The sequence below is a fragment of the Octopus bimaculoides genome, chromosome 30 (genome assembly GCF_046866305.1).
Source record: "Octopus bimaculoides isolate indiv1 chromosome 30, ASM4686630v1, whole genome shotgun sequence".
Taxonomy (NCBI): domain Eukaryota; kingdom Metazoa; phylum Mollusca; class Cephalopoda; order Octopoda; family Octopodidae; genus Octopus; species Octopus bimaculoides.
In genome coordinates this window covers 9,119,437-9,126,936 of record NC_142957.1, presented here as the reverse complement: position 1 = coordinate 9,126,936, position 7,500 = coordinate 9,119,437, and the positions used below count along the sequence as shown (strand labels likewise).

Sequence of the window (7,500 nt, the reverse complement as noted above, 5' to 3'; positions counted from 1 at the left end):
TGCAAAAGCACTGCACAAGTAGATCAAAATTCAAATGCACTAATGAGCAGAAAATACTGCAAACTATCCCATGTCGTTCTTGTTCCCTCCCAGGCGGATTCATTTCCCCTATCTTTGAAGTAAACTGTGATTTTTAAAACTATATGTCTTCAAAGGGGGCCTCCCTTGTACATTTTGTTTCTCACATTTCATTGAGCTCTCTGTTAATTGCTTTTCACAAAAGCAATATTTTTGTTATAACTGTAGAACTGCGATGTAGTTACTCCTTTAATTGATATGACTGCATACATAAATGTGCATACATGCATACATACATATATACATACATATACAAATATTCATATACATACTTATATACATAAATACATACATACATGATACATACATGATACATATATGTATACATAGATACATATATGTATGCATACATGCGCACTTATATACACACAGAAGCATACGTCTTCAATATGAAAGGTTTGAAAGAAATGACTGTCTCCATTCTACGTGTGTGTGTGTGTGTGTGTGTGTGTGTGTGTGTGTGTGTGTACAAATGTATATGTTTCTGTATGTCCAATACATTGACAGCAAAGTGGACATGTTGTAAATAAATAAAGAAAGACAAAGAAAACAGGGGAATTAAATGACAGCAGCAGCGGGGCTGGGTGATAGATAGATTGAAAGGGAGTGAGAGAGGGGGAGGGAGGGAGAAAGGGACCAAAAGTAGTGAAAAGGGGAACGAAAGAGAGGAGGAGCGGAGAGAGAGAAAATCAGAGAGATAGAGACAGAAAGGTAGAAACAGAGACAGACAGACAGACAGACAGAGAGGAAGAGAGAGAGAGAGAGAGAGAGAGAGGTAAGGTGAGAGAGAAGTAAAGAGAGAGAGAATAAGAGACTATAAAACAGATAGTGAGAGAGAGAGAGAGAAAGAGGCAGAAACAGAGAGAGAGAGAGAGACACACACACAGACGGACAGACAGACAGAGAGTCGGAGACAGAGAGAGCAAGAGAGTCTGGGAAGAAGTAGTTATATTTAGTATAAATGTACAGGTGTTAAAGAGAGATGTGATTGCAAGCAAAGCAGTTGGAGTCATGATTAGGAGGCCTTCATCCAGGACTGGGTATGTTATCAGGCTTCTTTTTTTTTTTTTTGAGCTCTTGTTTCTGTTCCTGAATTGGACTGATGTGTAAATCTGGTGAAGAAGGGAGGGACAATGCCCATTAAGTGTTTTCATATACTCCTTAGACAGGCTGCTTGAGAAGTCTGAAGTGTGTTTCTTATGCACATATACACATATACATATATATACACACACACACAAGCACACACATGTGTATGTGTGTATATGTGTATGTATAAATATATGTGTATGTGTATGTATATATATATATATATATATATATATATATATATATATAAATAAGGTACTCAGAAACCTGGATGTTTGTACATTTACAGATTTTTATTAATGTCACATATTAAATGAAGCGCTTTTCACCTAGTCGTGTAGGTTTAAAAATCTGTAAATGTACAAACATCCAGGTTTCTGAGTACCTTAATTTTTTATATATAATTTCTGTACATCACCTCCAGACCTTCAAATATATATATATATATATATATATATATATATATATATATATGTGTGTGTGTGTGTGTGTGTGCATCTGTGTGTGTGTGTATACATAGATAATTGTATATGTATGTGTGTTTATATGCATGTAGGTATATGTATAATTATGTCATAGCATATGTCTTTTATTTTCTATCTTTCCCTTGTTGGTTGTGGCCATACTGGGGCTCTGCACTGAATAATCTTCGGTCAAATGACTCAACCCCTTATACTTAGTTTTTCTTTATTTTAAAGCCCAGTACTTATCGTATCAGCTTCTTTTGCCAAACTGTTAAGTTATGGGGACATAAACACACCATCACCGGCTGCAAAGTAGTGGTGGAGCACAAACACACACACACACACACACACACACACACACACACACACACACACACACACACACACACATATAGGCGTGGCTGTGTGGTAAGAAGCTTGCTCCCCAACCACATGGTTCTAGGTTCCTTTCCACTGCATAGCACCTTGAGCAAATGCCTTTTTCTATAGCTTCAGGTCAACCAAAGCCTTTTGAGTGTGGATTTGGTAAACAGAAACTGAAAGACGCCCATCCTATATATACATATATATATATATATATATATATATATATATATAAGAATTTAAGGATTGGAGAAAACGCATGTTATAATTGCATACTTTATTCCTACATATGTTTCAAAGGATTACAACCTGTGTGATCCATAGGGATCTTTGATATTAAAGTTGTAACCTTCTCATCAGGGAAAGCATGGGAATCATCTTAAACGTAAGACATTATGACCGATGCTTTCCCTGATGAGAAGGTTACAACTTTAATATCAAAGATCCCTATGGATCACACAGGTTGTAATCCTTTGAAACATGTAGGAATAAAGTATGCAATTATAACATGCGTTTTCTCCAATCCTTAAATTCTTAAATATACTCAAATACCCAAAATTTCAAGGAGTTCCTGCCTTAAAAACAGGAACTAAACCACAGTTATTTTGTGTTCTTTGCTACATTGGTTTCTATTAACCCATTTATTCTATCAGAAGAATTTTTATTCATTAAGATAGAAGAAATACACTTAATTATATATATATATATATATATATATATATATAATACAAAATGTGACAAGAACGCAAAACATCCACCACACTCGAATGTTTTTTCATGTGCCAGTAAGGCGGCGCTGGTAACGCTCACATTCGAATGGTGCTTTTTATGTGCCACCAGCACGGAAGCCAGTCAGCAGCTCTGGCAGCGATCACGCTCGGATGGTGCTCTTAGCGCTCCACTGGCACAGGTGACAGTCATTGAATTTGAAAATTTGATTCGATTTCGATTTCACTTGCCTCAACAGGCCTTCGCAAGCAGAGTTTAGTGTCCAATGAATGAAAGGTACGCATAAGTGGGCTGGTTACACCCCTGGCATAGGCCACGGGTTATGGTCTCACTTGGCTTGCTGGGTCTTCTCACGCACTGCATATTTCCAAAGGTCTCAATCAACATATATACACCCTAAATCCTCGAGTATAGTCCGCCCTTGAGTATAATATGCAGGGGATTTTTAGGGGGCTGTATCTCTGAAAAACCTAAACCTTGTGTATAATACGCACCCCTTCTCTAACTTGAGTTAAGGAGCTTTATATAACGTCCTTGGTTTGTAAACGTATATACGGTAACGTCCTTTATTATTATTGTATATATAACAATGCAAACGTGTAGCTTTTTTTGTGCACTTTGTTTGCAGAAAATAAAGAAATAATAGTAATAATGTAAATATGAAATTGTTTTTGTTACATGTTATTCTGTGTTCTGAATACTTTTATTTTAATTAATTTGGCTTACTGCAAGTTATGGATGATTCTTTTATGACTTCATTGCTTTCAGGCTTAGCTTAAGGGATTTTCCCCGCCCAACCATCACAAAATGCGTCTGAATAAACATTGCCGGACAGCAAATAGAGACTCGGACATTGCTTAGAAAATATTTTTCATTTTTAACCTCGTATATAGTAGGCTCTAGGGATTTTGACATTTAAATTTTTTGGGGAAAAACGCGGATTATACTCGAGGATTTACGGTATATATATATATTCTGTAAATAATAATGATATTTTATAAGCTTAAAGCTTATAAGAGATTACCATGCAATGACTAAAGAAAATAATGGGGCATATAAGCCCTCAACAGATATAAATGGTTTCCTATACGCATGGCAATATGTATACATTTATGTGTGTTTCTGCATTTGTGGTTGTCCCACACCACCACTTGACTGTTGTTGGTGTGTTTATGTCCCCGTAACTTAGCAGTTTGGCAAAAAGAGACCAATAGCATAAGTACTGGGCTTCGAGAAGAATGTGACCTCGGGTTGATTTGTTCAACTAAAACTCTTCAAGGTCGTGCCCCAGCATGGCCACAGTGAAACGACTGAAACAAGTGAAAGATGAAAAGCTTCCATTATTATATTCTAACAATAATAGATCTGAGTTCGTACCTACTTTCTTCTTTAATAACTTCACGAGCTGTTGTCCGGATTACTTCATCCTATTCCTGTTTCTCATCTGCTTTGCATGAATCTACGAAAAGCTAATTCAATATTAAGTTTTATCATCAAAAGAATCCATCATTTGTCTACAGGTTGATCTTCAATCAATTTTTAATTATTTAATGATAGTCCATCTTTGTGTTATTAATTTAATCGAAATGACCACCTCCAAGATGGTCTCATTATCATCACCATCATCATCCTTTAACGTCCGTTTTCCATGCTAGCATGGGTTGGATGGTTTGATAGGAGTTGGCCAACTTAAGGGCTGCCTGGGCTCCACTTGTCTGTTTTGGCATGGTTTCTATAGCTGGATGCCCTTCCTAACACCAACCACTTTACAGAGTTTACTGGGTGCTTTTACATGGCAATAGCATGGATGCTTTTTTGTGGGATCAGCATGGGTGCCTTTATATGATACTTGTACGGGTGCTTTTACATGACAACCAGTATAGACGCTTTACATGGCCCCAGCATAAGGACCCCATCCACACTATAAAATGATTGGCATTTGGAAGGACCTCCAGCTGTAAAAAACATGCCAAAACTGATCTTGCCTGTGCTGGTGCCACATAAAAAGCACCCAATCTTCTCTGCTGGGTGGTTGGTGTCAGGAAGGGCATCCAGCCGTAACAACCGTGCCAAAGCAGACTCAAGTCTGATGCTAGCTCCTGCTTGGCCAGCTCCTGTTAAGTCATCCAACCCATGCCAACATGGAAGACAGATGTTAAACAAGGATGATGATGATGATGATGGCACAGGCTCTTTTACATGGCACCAGCGTGGAACTATTCCTAAAAGTAATAGGTGCAGGCTTGGCTATGTGGTTAAGAAGTTTACTTCCCAACCATATGGTTTTGGGTTCACTCCTACTACATGGCGGAGGTGCAATGGCCCAGTGGTTAGGGCAGCGGACTTGTGGTCATAGGATCACGGTTTCGATTCCCAGACCTGGTGTTGTGAGTGTTTATTGAGCGAAAACACCTAAAAGCTCCACGAGGCTCCGGCAGGGGATGGTGGCGAACCTTGTTGTACTCTTCCACCAAAACTTTCTCTCACTCTTACTTCCTGTTTCTGTTGTACCTGTAATTCAAAGGGGTCAGCCTTGTCACACTCTGTGTCACGCTGAATATCCCCCCCCCGAGAACTATGTTCAGGGTACACGTGTCTGTGGAGTGCTCAGCCACTTGTACGTTAATTTCACGAGCAGGCTGTTCCGTTGATCGGATCAACTGGAACCCTCGACGTCGTAAGCGATGGAGTGCCGACAACAACATGGCACTTTGGGCAAGTGCCTTCCCAGGGCTAACCAAACCTTTGTGAGTGGATTTGGTTGATAGACACTGGAACACTGGAAGAAGCTCTTTGTATGCATTAGTGTTTGCATTTCTTTGTCTTGACATTGTATGATAACGATGTAAAAGAGTATGGTGGTTATCAGGCAGAACTGTTTGCACACTGGGTGAAATGCTTAGTAGCGTTTCATCTGTCTTCCCTTTCTGAGTTCATTTGATGCATCTTCAAAAATAAAGGAGACATCAGTGACAGAAACCAATTGCATAAAGAAGGAATACGTAACATAATGTATCTATTTATTTCAAAGAGAATAAAAATAAAAAGATATCGATATTGTAAGTGTTTAGAAGATGGGATCTTACATGTGTGTAGTGAAACTACCTATCGTCACTAGATACAAAACTACTATCGCCATTACATACAATCTTCTCATTTAAATATAAATAAATGCGAGCGTAGTAGAGAACCCATTCCTTGTCATCACGTGACTGATTATTATTCGAATCGGCAACTTCTTCGAACCTTTCCCGCCAGAACGCAAACTGACCAATCACGGCCCCTAATAAGGTCACGTGATAGAGTAAAATTCTGAAGGCATTTGGAGCCCTCTTAACGCTATATATAGATCAACTCATACCCCACAAATTTGTCTCGGTCCAGATTCTCTTTGAGAACTGTTCCGTGTACCACACGACAGCAGCAGCAGTTCCAGCGACCACTACAACAGCTTCGTCCAGCCAACGATGACCACCGCCGTCGCCACATCAGCAACAAGAGTCTACGACTACTATCCAGCATCATCGTCATGACCAACACGATTACTACCAAACAGCCTCTACACCACCAGCGTCAACACGACTTACTATGTACACCAAACCAAACCTCCGCGGCACATCTCTCTCTTCGATTCTGTTAGGTGACTCAGCTTCACCACGATAAATAAACAGACAAGAAATTCTCAGCCAGCGACGAACATCTGTATAACAAGAATCACGGCTCGGCATTGATGCCACGACATCACAACTAGTGATCAGCACTGCCACACTCAGCCTTTCCTCACTTTCACATACAGAACTTTTCCTATAGTGTACCCAAGAACTAGTATAATTGTTCACGTGTTATTGACTCTCTTTTTCTCTGCTGTAATATTTCTCATACACACATGTATCACTCACATACACACTTTTCTTTGTATGACGGCCTGTCTTTGATTATGTTCTTATATGTCGCATTCACACTCTCACACAGACATACATCTTCAACGCCACAATAAATATCTCTGTTATTCATCTTATACGGTTGTGGTCTTTCATTACTGGTCATCTATGTTATCATCGCATAACATATCATGTATATCATCTTCGATATATAATTGTGTGTTCGACCGTGTGACACGTTTATATAAAAGGAGACCTCTGTTTTTCCATTCGTCACCATATCTCCTTTTTGAGTTCGCACGGTCGTCCCTTACATGCGTAACAACAAATGCGTTATCCAAGAGAGCATAATGGAAATCAAAGTGTAGCACAAAGAACAAAAGGAGAACCGGACAGCAAAAGTGAAATCACGAATACATGAGAATATGAGAACGATTGTAGATACATACACATACACACACGTATGTATGTATATATATATATATATATATATCATCTTATAGTAAAAATGGATACATAAGGGTGGAAAATCACAGGAACAATACCATATGTCCAACGCAAGATACAATATGTGTGTTCAATTCCTTCAAGAATCAATAAATGAATTTATAGTATTTTATTGTTGTATTTGCTTGTTGTTTTACCATACCTTTTAGACACTTTAGAGACTGAATACTATAAATTCATTTATTGATTCTTGAAGGAATTGAACACACATATTGTATCTTGCGTTGGACATATGGTATTGTTCCTGTGATTTTCCACCCTTATGTATCCATTTTTACTATAAAATGAATTCTAGCTCATGCTGAGCACTTCAACTCTGCCCCGTCTTTATCTATTGTTATATTAACAATACATAATTATACACAATATATATATATATATATATATAT

The 7,500-nt window shown here is 38.4% G+C and overlaps 1 protein-coding gene across 1 annotated transcript in view; it reads left to right on the top strand.

Moving 5' to 3' along the window:
• Nucleotides 1–844: 844 nt before the first annotated feature.
• The window catches only part of LOC149130183 (uncharacterized), a 20,202-nt gene continuing 13,546 nt past the window's right edge, over nucleotides 845–7,500 (top strand). The window contains exon 1 of the mRNA XM_089345934.1: nucleotides 845–1,118. The gene's annotated coding sequence lies outside the window, so the exon portion shown is untranslated. The remainder of the gene's footprint in view (nucleotides 1,119–7,500) is intronic.